This window comes from Sus scrofa, chromosome 1 (assembly GCF_000003025.6).
Source record: "Sus scrofa isolate TJ Tabasco breed Duroc chromosome 1, Sscrofa11.1, whole genome shotgun sequence".
NCBI classification, from domain to species: Eukaryota; Metazoa; Chordata; class Mammalia; order Artiodactyla; family Suidae; genus Sus; species Sus scrofa.
Genome location: NC_010443.5, coordinates 100,103,906 through 100,118,461, shown reverse-complemented (window position 1 = coordinate 100,118,461; position 14,556 = coordinate 100,103,906). Strand labels below are relative to the sequence as shown.

Sequence of the window (14,556 nt, the reverse complement as noted above, 5' to 3'; positions counted from 1 at the left end):
ATAGATCAGATTCACTGCTGCCTCCTTTTAGCAGTGATGAACTGCATAATCAAAACCAACTTCCCAGCAAACACAACAAAGAAACCCAGATGAAATGTTTTTTAAAAATTCTCCCTAAAAGCACCAAAGAGCTTACAAGAGCTTTCAAGAGATCTTAAGCACCAAACTTAAGATCTAGGAGAAGGAGATCCCAAGCTGTGGCCATGGGTCCTAGGGTATGTGTCAACCTGGAAAAGAAAGATTAAGGCCTGATAAGCCACTTCACACTTACGGTTGGGACCTCAAAGAAATAGGTTCCATGAGTAAGAGAAAACAAAAAATAGTCTGGCTTCCTGTCATCTGGAAGGTCTAGAAAATCTCTGGTCCCAAAATTGATCTGGGATTATTGGTATCCCAACAAGCCTCTAGAGACTATTTAAAAGCCTCTCTAGAACACTTGTCATGTTCATCATCATCATTCAAAGCCTCAAATTATTTCATCAATCTTCAGTATTGCTAATTATATGATGCACTACTATTTTAGGTAGGTACCAGTGAAAAGGGGAAAATGCTACCAACTATAAAGGTATGTCTCCATCATACCTTTTTGAATTTCAGAGTTTTTTTATGATAGCATAGTTGATTTACAGTATTGTGTCAATTTCTGCTGTAGAGCATAGTGACCTGGTCTCATATATATATATACACATATATTCTTTTTCTCATACTATCTTCCATCATGTTCTTCCTCTAAGAGACTGGATATAGTTCCCTGTGCTGTACAGTAGGACCTCATTGCTTATCCAGAGGTTAAAACGTTAAAAAAAAAAAATTGATGTACTTAAAATTGATGAGACATGGTATTTACATAATTTCTTTTCAAAAAAATATCTAACATATATTCACAGATAACAAGGCGCACAACAACATAAATATGAACTAACATGAGAATCAGAACAAAAAACAAATAGAAGAAACAGACACATTCCAGGTAGAAAATTACCAGACACAGAATGTAATACAACTATACTTACTATGCTCATGGAAATAGAAATTAAGCTTAAATTTTTCAAAGCAAGGAACCAGGACTATATAAAGTAACATTAAAGATTTGAAAAAGAGCTAAAAATCCTAGAACTGAAATTCAGTAGCTGAAATTAAGAATGCAACAGATGGATTTAACTGCAGATTAGATACAGCTGAAGAGACAGGGTGTGATTTAGAAGATGGGTCAGAAAAACTACCAGCTGTAGCTAGGAGATATAAAAAGGATGGAAAAAAAACAGAAGAGAGGCTGAGAGATATAAAAGAAGAAGTTTAAGGTAGCAAAACTACCTTACTCCACAAAGTTCTCCTAGCAATAGGCAATGGAGTGCAGAGGAAGGTCCTGATTTTCCTAAGCGCAGCCTGCTCAAAGACCAACAACACAAGGGAGGCAGGTCACTTCAGCAAAGATCCAGAGAAAGTACGACAGTGGTCAAAAATTACAATACTGTGATTTATAAGAAATATGTATTTGGACATTCAGATGAACAAAGTATATTTCTCATATCTATGGTCTTCATCCACATCCAATTCTTAGTTCACAGCTTCCAAAACCCTTGGAATTTTTTGAGCAATAAGTGCAATGGGAGTATCTTTTACTATAATATTTGGTCTCTTATCCTCCATTCCTGATATTGTTTCAGAGCCAAAAAAAGGTGAAATAGGTGTCTTATTACTCAAAAGCCCCATTCTACCATACCTGGGTTTATATTAATAAGGTGGCTTTTGGAAAGTACCTAGGGATGAGGGCTGGTTGCCAAGGGAACCAACCTGGCAACCAGCCAGGAAAGAGAGACGGAAATTTCAGTCCCACCCTGGGACTGTGTTGGGGCCAAGAGCTGGAGGTCGAATCAATCACCAACGGCTAGTGATTTGATCAACCAGACCTTAGGAATGAAGCCTCCATAAAATTCCAAAAGAAGGTGTTCAGAGAACTTCCAGGTTGGGGAACAAGAACACTTCCAGGTGCCACTGCGCTCAGCCCCAGACTCCAAGACAGAAAGAATATCCTTTGTTCAGGTCTTTGCCCTGGGTATCTCTTCACCTGGCTGCTAATTTGTATCCTTTAACATCCTTTGTAATAGACCAGGAATCTAGTGAGTAAATGGGTTTTCCTGAGTCTGTGACCACTCTAGCAAATTAACTGAACCCAATGAGAGAGTCGGGGAAACTTTGATGTATAGCCACTTGGTCAGAAGCACAGGGGACAACCTGGCTTGTGACTGAACTAGAGGGCAGTCTTATGGGACTGAGCCCTTAAGCCAAAGGATCTGATGCTGCCTCAGGTAGAAAGTGTCAGAACTGAGTTGTAGGACACTCCACTGGTGTCACAGAGAACTGCTTGGATGTGTGAGGAAAATTCCACACACTGGAACTGGTGATCAGAATCCTTCTAAAGGTATATGTGACTACAGTTATTTTACCTTTCTGTACATCACTCTCCTCCTATGTAAATGATTAGAGTAAAACAGTATCCACTTCACAAGCAGTTGTAAGAATTGAGAAGTAGTGGTAGGGAAGCACCCAGTAAGTGCTCACGGCGTGCTGGCCAACAGCAAGGAGATGGAGCTCTCTGTCCACCCAAGCTTGCTTTAGGAACTGTACAGGCAGCGCCATCACTGTGACAAAGAGTTCAGTCTGAAACACAGCTGTTGGAATGTGGTACATCAGGGTTGGATGGAACTCCAGGTAATCAGAGATTTATAATTTTTCCTGTTAAAAAATTGATTTTCTACATGCAGATCAATTTTTTTTAAACTCTAAACTCAAACAGAAAAACAAAGAATTAACAAATATACAAACAGGTAACTATCCCACAGAGAAATGTTAGACCATGTTGGTAACCAAAATGCAAACGAATTTTCGCCTCATCAAATAAATAATTTTTTTAAAAAAGACCCTGCATTATCAGTGGTATGGTGAAATCAGTTCCAGTTCCAGCAATTTATTAATATGGTGCATTCCACCCTTGGTTGAATAATTTCTCTATCTGGGAATGTATACTAAGAAAATAATCCAAATTGTAGAAAAGTATGGGCACAAAGTTGCTCACTGACATGACACAGTGGTCAGAAATTGGGAACAATATTGTAATAAGTTAATGGGCTTCCAAAGTACTGAATTATGTAGTCATTAAATATTATGCTACAAAAGAGTTCATAATAACATGGAAATTTTTATAATATTAACTGATAAAAAGCAAGAAAAAAATTAGAAGTATATGTATGGTATGATCTCAACTGTGTTCAAAAATGAGCAGAGAAATGGAGTTCCCTTGTGGCATAGCATGTTAAGGATCCAGCATTGTCACTACAGAGGTTTGGGTCACAGCTGTGGCACAGATTCAACACCTGGCCCAGGAACTCCATATGCATTGCACGGCCAAAAAAAAAAAAAAAAAAAAAAAGGCAGAGGAAAAAACACTAAAAAATAAAATAATCATAGCACAATATGATCAGATCAATTAATCACAGGTAGAATGATTATTTTCATTCATCTTGCTACTTTCTGTAATGAAAATGTATTACATACCCAAACAAGGAAAGTTTCATTCCAATTATTTACTGTAGAAACAATATAAAAGAACACTAAAGGAAGCTTAAAAAAGTTTTTTTCAACATTTTTACCAAGATATAATGGACATGTTAGTTTCAGGTGTACAACACAATGATTCAATATTTATATATATCATGAAATGATCACCACAGTAAGTCTAGTCATCCCCACACAGTTATACATTTTTTTCTTGTGATGAGAACTTTTAAGACCTAATCCCTTAGAAACTCTCATATATATAATACAGTATTGTTAACGAGGGCCATGATGCTGTATATAGGATGCTTTATAAAATAATCTCATTCCACTAATTCAATTGTTCCTGTTCTCCCTCGCCAGCTACCTGTTTGCACACACACCTTTGACATAGATATAATCAGTCTAAATCAACAATTATTTCTATCAGGATTAGATGACCTGGAAATGAGATAAGTTATCAAATTATTTTCCTTCCTGGCCCTTCCTCTATCAGCGTGGCACCTGGCAAGATACCCCATGGCATTTGAGTGTCAAAGGGAATAGGACAAACCCCTGACTCCTAGCCCAGCCTTGGCACTGAACTTTGTGTGACCTTGGCAAACCACATACCTTCTCCTGGCCTCAGTTTTCCCAATGGGGCAAGGAGAGCTGATCACTAATCCCCAAGATCCCTTGCAGGCCTAAGCTCTATGGTTACGTGTAAATTTGACCCCCAAATGTCAAACTGATCTTGACTCTTGAAAAGTTTTATACAAATCCAATCACTTTAAACACAAATGAAAAACTACTATTTAATTAGCAAAAACAAAAAACAAAAAACAAACCCTCCTACAGCAAATCTGCCAGTAGAGAGTCTTTTGTTAAATCTAGACAATGACATATTGGTAGATCAGTTTTACTCACAGCCAGACAAATTTAGATACTGATTGTAGCACCTTCTCATCCTCCTTGAAAATTGGTCGATTTAGATTAAGGAAAAAGATTGTAAATGAATGAAAACTCTGAAAGAGAGAGATTTTGTTTTATTATTTTAAGTTTTTAAATGGTGGAATTACTTGTGCACCTTGCCTTCCAAAAATGTTTTTCTATCTGGCCTGTTTCAATGCAAGGAAAATTCTCATCCCAGGCTTGGGTATTCCAAAATAGAAGGTTAGTTAGTTAGGTACTTAGTTTTATTAAAGCATAGTTGATTTACAACATTCCTTCAATTTCTGCTGTACAGCAAAGTGACCCAGTCATACATATATGTATATTCTTTTTTTATATACTATCATGTTCTAACCTAAGAGATTGGACATAGTTCCCTGTGCTGTACAGTAGGACCCCACTGCTTACCCATTCTAAATGTATCAGTCTGAATCCTCATACTATGTTAAATTAGTCAGAAAGAGAAAGACAAATACCATGTGATATCACTTATATGTGGAGTCTAAAATATGGCATAAATGATCCTATCTACAAAACAGAAATAGATCACGGATATGGAGAACAGACTTGTGTTTGCCAGGGGGGAGGGGGGAGGGAGTGGGATACAGGCAGTTTGGGGTTGGTATATGCAAAATAGAAGTTTAATCAAACTGTAAACTTTTCAAATATCATTATAGTGACCTGAAAAAGAGTTTGATTCATGTTCTGAAGCAATAACTTGGGCACTAGGCCAACCTCACTTACAAGGTCCATTATGTTACTTCTATCCACTAGAAGAACTCAAGGATCCTGCTGTTAAACCTGAAGTAACCTTTCCCCTTCTTCCATCCTACAAAGATGCTGCTGATGCTGCCACTATGAAAGTTCTACCTTTGGAGGGCAGATATTAACAGAAGTACCAGCTACCCAGTATTTAACAATTCTCTTTTGATCCCTGCTCTCTACTAAAATTAAGTCTTTGAGAAGCTTCCCATAGCTCTAGCTAGTCATGGGTGGAAGAAAATTTCTACTTTCCTGTTCCTGCAGCCAGAGCTGTCCTGTTACTCCTCAAAATGTTGCCTAGAGGCAGCTTCACTTACAGCTAATGAAACTGAAAACATAGAGCCCCTTCCAAGGCCAGAAGGGGCCCTAGGAACACATTCACCTGGTTATTTTGTCTTTTTCTTAAAGAAGACTCTTCAGATTATATAAGCATCCTGTCCCACGGGAACTGGATCCTATCATTTCCTCCTCCAATGCTGCCCACCAGCCAATGTCTGCGATATCCCTGTGGACAACAGTGGTTGCCAACGGTGGCTCTACCACCTGTATTTCTGGTACATAAATCAGCCACGTGCTAGGGGAAGAATATGAGAGGTGTTTGGATTTTTTGTTTACTTGTTGTTGGTGCTATTTTGCCTTGAAAGACTAACTTAATGTGATGATCTCACAAAGGATGTTTATTCTGATTTATGAAATTATTCATTTGGAAAGTTCCACATGCATGTTAGACATGTATCAAGTCACCTGTCTTTAGGGCTGCACCTCCAGCACATGGAGGTTCCCAGGCTAGCAGTCGAGTCAGAACCACAGCTGCCAACCTACACCACAGCCACAGCAACTCGGGATCCAAGCCTCATCTGCAACCTATACCACAGCTCACGGCAATGCAGGATCCTTAACCCAATGAGTGGGGCCAGGGATTGAACCCACATTCTCATGGATACTAGTTGCACTCATTACCACTGAGCCACAATAGGAATTTCCCCAAATCACCTGTCTTGACCCAATTAAATACAAGCCTCACGCAGAAAAGTGGGGATAGTCTTGCAGCACGCTGCAGAATAACCAATACTTCTTAGCACAGCTGTCCACAATCAAGGGTGATTCTACACCCCATGGAACATTTGGCAATAACTGGGGCCACTTTGGGTGGTCGCAACTCCGGCAGGGGGAGTGAGGGGGCTACTGGTATCAAGTGGATGGAGGCCAGGGCTGCTGTTAAACATTCTACGATGCACAGGATGGTCCCCTATGATGAAGAATTATCCAGCCCACAACATCAAGTGTGCCCAGGTTGAGAATCCCAGCCTTAAAATAATGGCACATGTAGGTAAGGAAGCAAAGATTTCATGTGGGGAATGGCTAACCTTTAAGAATAGAAAAGGCAAAAGCCAGGTTGACAGGGAGCTTGTGCAGAGCTGCTATCTGACCTCAACCACCACACAATGAAGGCTCCAGGCTTTTGACCCATGGGGCTGCAAGAACCTTTGTCAAGAGTGGCTACATGAGAAGGTGGGAGCACCAGGAAAGTCACTTCACCTCTCCGATTACCTCCAGCACCCACCTGTCTATGCTTGAAATCTTCTCATGGTGGACAAACTCTTTCATTCCATAATGAATCTTAAAGTGTAAAGGTCCCTGGAAGAGAGAACTGTAACCTACATTCATATCCAAGAAAAAGTGACTGATGACAGATTGTTTATCTCCTGAGTTTTTATATGTGAGAGGCTCAGACAGCAGCGAGTAGTGGAGGAAGAGAGGCCAGGCCCTGAGGAGGCAGGGAAAGGGTGAAGGAGGAGGCAATCCAGGGCTCTGAAATAAATGTCACCTACTCCACAGACTATGCCTGAGCCTGCAGGGACAGAAGAAGGCAGAGGAAAAAAACTCACATTCTTGGTCTTGAAGAAGATTACAATCAAGTTCAGCTCAGGTGAAAAAACTCTAGGAATGTCTGAAAGAATGGCAGGGATGTGGGGCTATCCTTGCAGCTGGAACAGGAGATAAGGGTCCTTACCAGCTGGGGGATCACAGTGGATCCCAAACTGTGCTAGGCGAAGCCCCTCCACCCACCCCTCAACACCTAGCAACATTATGAACAGAGTAAAAGGCTCCGGTAAGTGTTTTTTTGTTGAAGAAATGGAAACTATTCTAGTGAAGAGCTGTCAAATTCCTAAAAAGCTCTAAAGATGCTAAAGATAGTTTGTTTTCCTTCACACATTTGCTTACACCCTTTTCCTCCACTTGGGGAGGGAGGTCTTTTGTTTTTTTTTGGTTTTTTTTTTCAGCACCTTCAGTATGTGGAAACATCCCCAGGCCAGGGATGGAACCCTCACTTCAGCAGTAACCAGAGCCATAGCAGTGACAACACCGTGTCCTTAACCTGCTGAACCACCAGGGAACCATGGCAGGGACGACTTTGTTCATCTTTTTAACCTATCCAAATCCTATTCCATCTTGCAAGACCAATTTACATTTTCTCTATTCATTCCTGATTGGGGTCTTTTTTTTTTTTCCTTACTCTTCTTATAAATACAAGGCCTCCAAGTCATTCATCTAGTGCTTATCATATGTCCTACATATCTTTCATAATGGGCCTACTTCCAGAAAGGATCTGAGGGGGGCTTTCAGTTCAAAACAAAACAAAATATCCTGTAGTTTTAAAAACTTCTTTGAAGTATAGTTGATTTACAATGTTGTGTCAATTTCTGCTGTACAGAATACACATTCCCTTTCCATCATGGTCTGTCCCAAGAGACTGGATATAGTTCCCTGTAGGATCTCATTGCTTATCCATTCGAAAGGTAACATTTTGTATCTACTAACCCCAAACTCCCAGTCCATCCCACTCCCTCCCCCCTTAAAAGCAATTTTAAGGGAAATCAGAAATACTTTGGGAAGGAAAAGATCATTGTACCAAGAAGCTAGGATAAAGCAGTTACCAGGAATTACTGGAAGCTAAGTTAAAAAGATAAGCATACTAGACCTAGAGCAAGTTCTCGCTATCTGACTGAAATGAAAGTACTATTGCGTGAGGACAGAATTTTGTTTTCAACATTAAATTCTAGCAGAAACTTGCTCCTGGCTTTTCACAGATGCTGCCCAAACAGTTATTTTATGTGTTTATGTCAAAACTCTAGTAAGTCCTTTAGGACAAAGCCTACTGACTAGACAACATTTCCCTGATAACAGCATATACATGTATATATATAAAACAACTATTGGCCAATAGGCAGAGGACCAGAGGACAATCTGGATAGTCTGGTGTTTCTCAGGATCCCAAGACCATCAGAATAATTGAGTCATCTAATCTCTTAGTAGGTAGGACTGTCAGACCACTGGTTTAACTGACTGTCTTCTGTCTTTCTGTCCCCACCACAGACTCCTCATTAACCTTTGATTCCCTGCAATAACTAGCACTGTGTTTTGCACAAAAGAACTGCCCCCCCCCTTTTTCTTTTCAATGTGAGGAAACTGAAATAGAAAGAGATCCAGGGTAGCCTTTTCATTATTCTGCCCTGCTACCCTCTGACAAAGCCTCAAGTTGTGGTGTAGAAGGCCAGCTCTTCCTACACTGCACAACAAGCAGTGCAGAGGGTTAAAATGCAGGTTACTAAAAGCACTGAAGGATCCAAAGGCATATTCCTCCTCCCTTGCCTCCATACTCCTCCCAAAGGTACAGTGGGCAACCCTTCAGAAAAAAAAAACAAAAGAAAAAAACTTTGCATACGGTAGGTTCTCAGTGAATATCGAAATAAGGTCAAAGCACAAGTACCTTGAACACAGTAAGTATTCAAGAAAAATCTGTTAAACTGAAAATTTTGTAACGCATTTATTTGGGGCATAGTAGGTGCTCCATAAATAGCTTTTAAATTAAGATAATCGTAGGGCTGCTGCTTTGCACATAGTAGGCCTCTATAAATGGCTATTAAATTGAATAGAAGCAGACACTAGCTCCTTAGAGAACCTGGGCAGAGGTGACATTAATCAAGTCCCAGGCACAGATCCATGAATGGAAATTCGCGTCTCGTGGTAGCGCTTTCAAGAGTGCGGGAGAGGCGCGTGACAGAGGGAGGCCGAGGCGGACACTAAGCTCTTCGCCCGCCGCCGACCCACCGCCGACTCCCAGAGCATTGATTAGCGATTGGGATCCATTTCCCACCAGGGGTGGGAAACAACAGCCGCCTCCAATTGTCACTTTGGGGCTGCACCTGGAACTCCCGCCTGGGTCCCCTTCCCCAGGCATTCGCCGACCCGGGCTTCTACCCGGATTCCAGAGTTACAGGCAGAACAAAAGCAAAATTGCCAGCCGGGCTTCCGATTGCTTTTCTGATGGAGAGCTGCTGGGGAAGAGGCTGGAGGAGCCCGCCTGGGACCGCGCTGTGATGTCAAACCCTATTCTCCGCCCGAAGCCGCCCGCCCGCCCTCCCCAGCAGATTCGGGCTCAGGATTGCCAAACCTGGAAAACCGCGGAGCTCCTTCCCTCCCCTCTCTTCCGGGCGCCCCGAGCCCCCGCCCAGGGGCCTCGAAGTGGCAAAGTGGGCGCCTCGACTGGGTGGGGCGTAGGGGGCGCTGTATTAACCCTTAAACGGGAAAGGAAGGAGGCTGGAGGGGAGGATGCTAGGCGGCTAGGTCAGACCCCACAACCCAAATCCGAATCTGAACTCGCATTGAGAACCACCCTTCCGCGCCCCTAAACGCGCCGAACTGTCCCTGGGGATGGAGTACCCTAGCTGCGACCGGTCCCTAAAGCCTCCCCCCCATACCTCGTCTCCCTACCCGGGGGAGCCCAGAGGCAAGCTTCACGTCCAAACCGAAGATCCAGGGTCAAAACCGGCGCGCACAGTCCGCGGAGCAATGGGGTCACAGAGGGTGACCGCGTCGATCCCGCGGGAGACGTCCCACTGCTCAGAAACTCGCTAGTGTGGAATTTGCTGGGGGGTTCGTTTGGTTTTTGTTTTTGTTTTTTGTTTTTTTAAGGTGAGGTGGGGGCTGCAGAGAGAGCGAGGAAGTATCATTTCTTCCTTTCTCTCCGGCTTCTCTGGAGCCGGCTGAACTCCGAGAGGAGCGGGCATCCTGGAGAAGAAAGAAAGCGAAGGGGGAGCCACTTACCCAAGGCAGAGCCCGAGAGCGCGGCGGGCCGGGAGCGAGCGGGGCCTTTGTCTGTGGTCGCGGCGCCGGCGCGCTCGGCCCAGCGGGTCCCAGCCCAAGCGCGCGGCGAGCTCCCGCAGGCGCCCGGACTGCCCGGCTCGCGGCTCCCGCTCAGGCTTCGGCTACGGCTTCAGCCCCGGCCCCCGCCGCCCCGCGCTCGCCGCCGCCGCGGCTCCGCCCCGAGCCCGGCCCCGCCCCCAGCCCGCCGGGCCCCCACCTGCTGCGACGGCCCGCGGCAGGGAGCGCAGTGCCGCCGGCCGCTGCCTACCCCGCGCGCCCGGTTCCGCCTCCCGCAGCCCCAGGGCTGCTGGGCCACACTGTTGCAGGGCGGAGCGCGCGCTGTATAGACTGGCCTTCGAACCATCCCCCTCGGAGTCAACCTCACCTCGGGGGCCCGGCGCCAGTATTTTCTGAGTCGAGCCCGCATCTCGGGGTAGCCGGACGCACGCTCCCCAGAGTCCTCTATCATCTTTGAAGCTCGTCCTCACTCCTGCCCGGGGGAGGGAACCACTCAGGCTCGGTCTGGGAGGCTCTCCGCTGAGTCTGCCCCGCTCTGCTGCAGTGGCCGGGGGTGGAGGCGCGAGAAAGGAGAAAGAGCCGGCAGGGACTGGGTGGCTGGCTGGCACCCGTCAGGGGGAGACCGGAGGGGTGGCGGGGGCGGGGGGCGGGGAGCCAGCCAAGGGGACGCAGAGCGCACGTGCATCGGTCCAGAGCTGACCGGCTGGGCTGTGAATCTGCGCTCATTTGCACAGCAGAAATAAAACTAACAGAAGGGAACCAACACGTATGGAGCCAGAGAAGAGGAAAGCAGAAGCCTCCAGACCCATAACACTGGTAATAATTAGAGTTTAGGCGGTGCCTTCCGGCTAATCCAAAATGGTCCGCGCGGATTAGGGGCATCACGTAAAGCGTGCACCTCAGCGGAATGGTTGGGAAACTGCTTTTCGAGGCAGAGAAAAATATAACCTAAATATTGTATAATGAGGTCACCAGTGGCTTTAGCTGCCCACGAGCCCTCCCTTCTCGCAAATCCCAAAGCATTCAGAGCGAGAACCTCACTTTGACACTTCTTAGGATCTGCTATGTATTCTGGTTATTTCTGCTTCGCACCCACCACTTCCTCCAGGGTCTCATACAATTCTGGGTGTGTAATAGGTACTCAATAACTGTTGAAAGAATTGATGTATGAACCATATAACTGTGCTGATTGTAACGTGAGCAAAAACAAAAATTTTAAGTTGTGGGCTCACATTGGAAAATGCATTAAGTGGTTAAAACAATGATGTCCATAGGAAGGGCAGTAAATGGTAGCTGAAGTTACTCTGTAGATACAATTGCTATTAATTGTATGTATATAGGTAATAGGTTTAGGATTAGATGCTAAATTAGAGGCAACAGTAATCTGGACCTTCATTAACCTAAAGAATACATAGGGATAAAGAGAGAGCATGTAACAAACAGATGTGTACACATTGGTGATAAGACATTCCAATGTATCTTCGGCAAAGAGAACATTTTAACATTTTCCTTCTTTAATGTTCATTACAAATAAGTATTACCAATTCAGTGGGCATGCATAAATATGAAATGTTCTGTGTTGATTTATTCATTTTTATAACACCTTTTCTAGGAAGGAAGAGTAAGAGGCCTCGAGAATGCTCATTTTATATCCAAAAAAGCTGGAAAGGCAAATGTCCCACCACAGTAAGCCCACTAGGGTGAGGAGCTGGTGGGCCTGAAGAAGAGACTAATCAGCTTGACCCCAGGAAAGCTCAGTCTCCCAACTGGGTGTTTTAGATCAGCGTCTTGGGTCTGAGAAACTGCTCTGGGAGCAATGTGCTTGTCCATGTAAGATAATTTATCTCTTCCATTTGGCAACTGGGAAAATGTAATTTTCTCTGTGTGATGAGCATGAGTGAATGGCTCATGCATAGTGAATGGCCATCCTCCAAATCGTGGGACAAGGGTGTGAAATATGCATTTTAATATTGGAGCCCATTACCACACAATGCTCAGGCGGGGGTGGAGGGTGCAGTGAATAGGAACCAGGCACCCTCCATAACATATATTACATGGTGTCACTCCCCTGTGGATGCTGCTTTCAGGAAACAGGTTGTTCCTTATTTTTACCCCAAGGGAAGACACTTAAACAGCTGACCTGCATAGGGGTAAAACAGCAGAAAATAACCACACAAAGCATAGGGATTGGGAAGGTCACCAGATCATCTTAGCACTTTTTTTTTTTCAGGGGGAAAAATGTACCAGCATTTTCCCACTGCCTAGGACTGGGTACCACAGGGGGATGGTAACATGGCTACCCCGTGACTGACACATCGCCCACCCCCAAGGTGGGCTAAGCCAGGGTGCCAATGTCTGCAGTGGTCCTGGAGGACAGAGGGGCAGGGAGTCAATGTATCGGGCAGCAAAGTGCCATGTTTTTAGGGTGTATAGATATAGTTTTTAAAAATATCATTGCTAAAACTGAATGTATTTCCCCAAATATCATATGTTGAAACCTAATCTCCAATGTGATGGTATTTTGGGGTCTTTGGGAGGTGATTAGGACATGAGGGTAGAGTCCTCAGGAACAGGATTAATGCCTTTATAAAAGGGCATAGGTGAAGACAATGGTCTAAGAATCAGGAAGTTGGCTCTCACCAGATGCCAGATCTGCCAGTACCATGATTTTGGGCTTGCCAGCCTCCAGAACTGTGAGAAATAAATGTTTGCATAAACCACCCAGTCTATGGTATTTCTGTTACAGTAGCCCAATCAGACCGTGACAATAGCACTAGACAAATTAATCTCTCGTGACACCTGTTTTTGATTTGGGCCTAGGTGGAGGAGGGGAGGCAATTTAGATTTATTAAATAGTTCATGCCCACCTGACTCCTTCCACTCCCAGGAGGCTTGGCATCAGGGCCTATGACTTTGCATGCGGCCTCTCTCCTGGTGGTAAGAATTGATCATGTTCAAGGAATCAACTAGACCATGGACTCCCACTAGCAAGGGCATATCAATAAGCCTGTGAGGTGCTAGATCTCCTACTTCCTCTTAGGGTGCTTCCTTTTGGAAGAGATCTGATCTATATTCTTTCTTTCTCCCTCCCTTTCCTTCCTTGCTTTCATTCTTCCTTCCTTCCTTCCTATCTATCTATCTATCCATCCATCTATCCCCTATTTCTTTCCTCACATGTGCAATGTGTCCAGCTAGAAAGGCAAGACAGGCCTGAGGCTGTTCATCAAATTAGAGACAACTAACTCCCTCTTCACCATCACCTCAGGCTGCTCTGGAAACATCTTTTCTCAACAATAGAAAAAAATGAGCCTCAGGCATAGACTTGGAGGAGGAAAGCAAAAGGCCCTTTGAGTTGCTTGGGTTTTTTGTTTTTGTTTTTTTTGTGGGTTTTGTTTTTTTTTTTTTTTTTTTTTTTTTTGTCTTTTTGCCTTTTCTAGGGCCACTCCTGCGGCATATGGAGGTTCCCAGGCTAGGGGTCTAACTGGAGCTGTAGCCACTGGCTTACACCAGAGCCACAGCAATGCGGGATCCGAGCTGAGTCTGCGACCTACACCACAGCTCCCGGCAAGGCCGGATCCTTAACCCACTGAGCAAGGCCAGGGATTGAACCCGAAACCTCACGGTTTCTAGTCGGAGTCGTTAACCACTGCACCACTACAGGAGCTCCGAGTTGCTTGGTTTTCACACTAGGCCAGTGATTCCAAACCCACATGTTCATAGAATCACCTGGAAAATGTTTAAATACACTGAGAATAAGAAGCAATAGGTGACTACAATGAGCCACTTACCAATGTCCCCATTTGTTATATTCTGCCTTCCCTCCTCTTATTGTAAATAAACTAACCCTGCTCTATCTGAAGTCACCTTCCTTATGTACAAGACCCATTCTCTCACTGATTCAAGGACATCACTCTATAAATGCTCCCTTCTCTCCTTGATCATTAGTTTTTCCTCATTACAAGATCACAAACAGCAGCTTTCCAATATGGTGTAATGTCTTTAATCGTAAAAAACAAAATACAAAACAAAAACTCTTTTGACTCTCATCCTCTTTAGTGGCTCTCCCCAATTTTTTCTCTCCTTTATAACAAATCTGAGCAAAATAAAACTCACCTCTGCTCAGTGTCTCCAGTTTTCCTCCAT

General features: G+C 44.2%; 1 protein-coding gene across 3 annotated transcripts in view; it reads right to left on the bottom strand.

Annotated features, from left to right (window-relative positions):
- MAPK4 (mitogen-activated protein kinase 4) overlaps positions 1–11,033 on the bottom strand; it is a 184,166-nt gene extending 173,133 nt beyond the window's left edge. Inside the window, exon 1 of one of the 3 annotated variants that reach the window (XM_021093269.1) lies at positions 10,781–11,033. The gene's annotated coding sequence lies outside the window, so the exon portion shown is untranslated. Of the gene's footprint in view, positions 1–10,356; positions 10,542–10,780 lie in introns of those variants that run through there. The other 2 variants (XM_021093266.1, XM_021093281.1) reach the window with 2 other exon arrangements.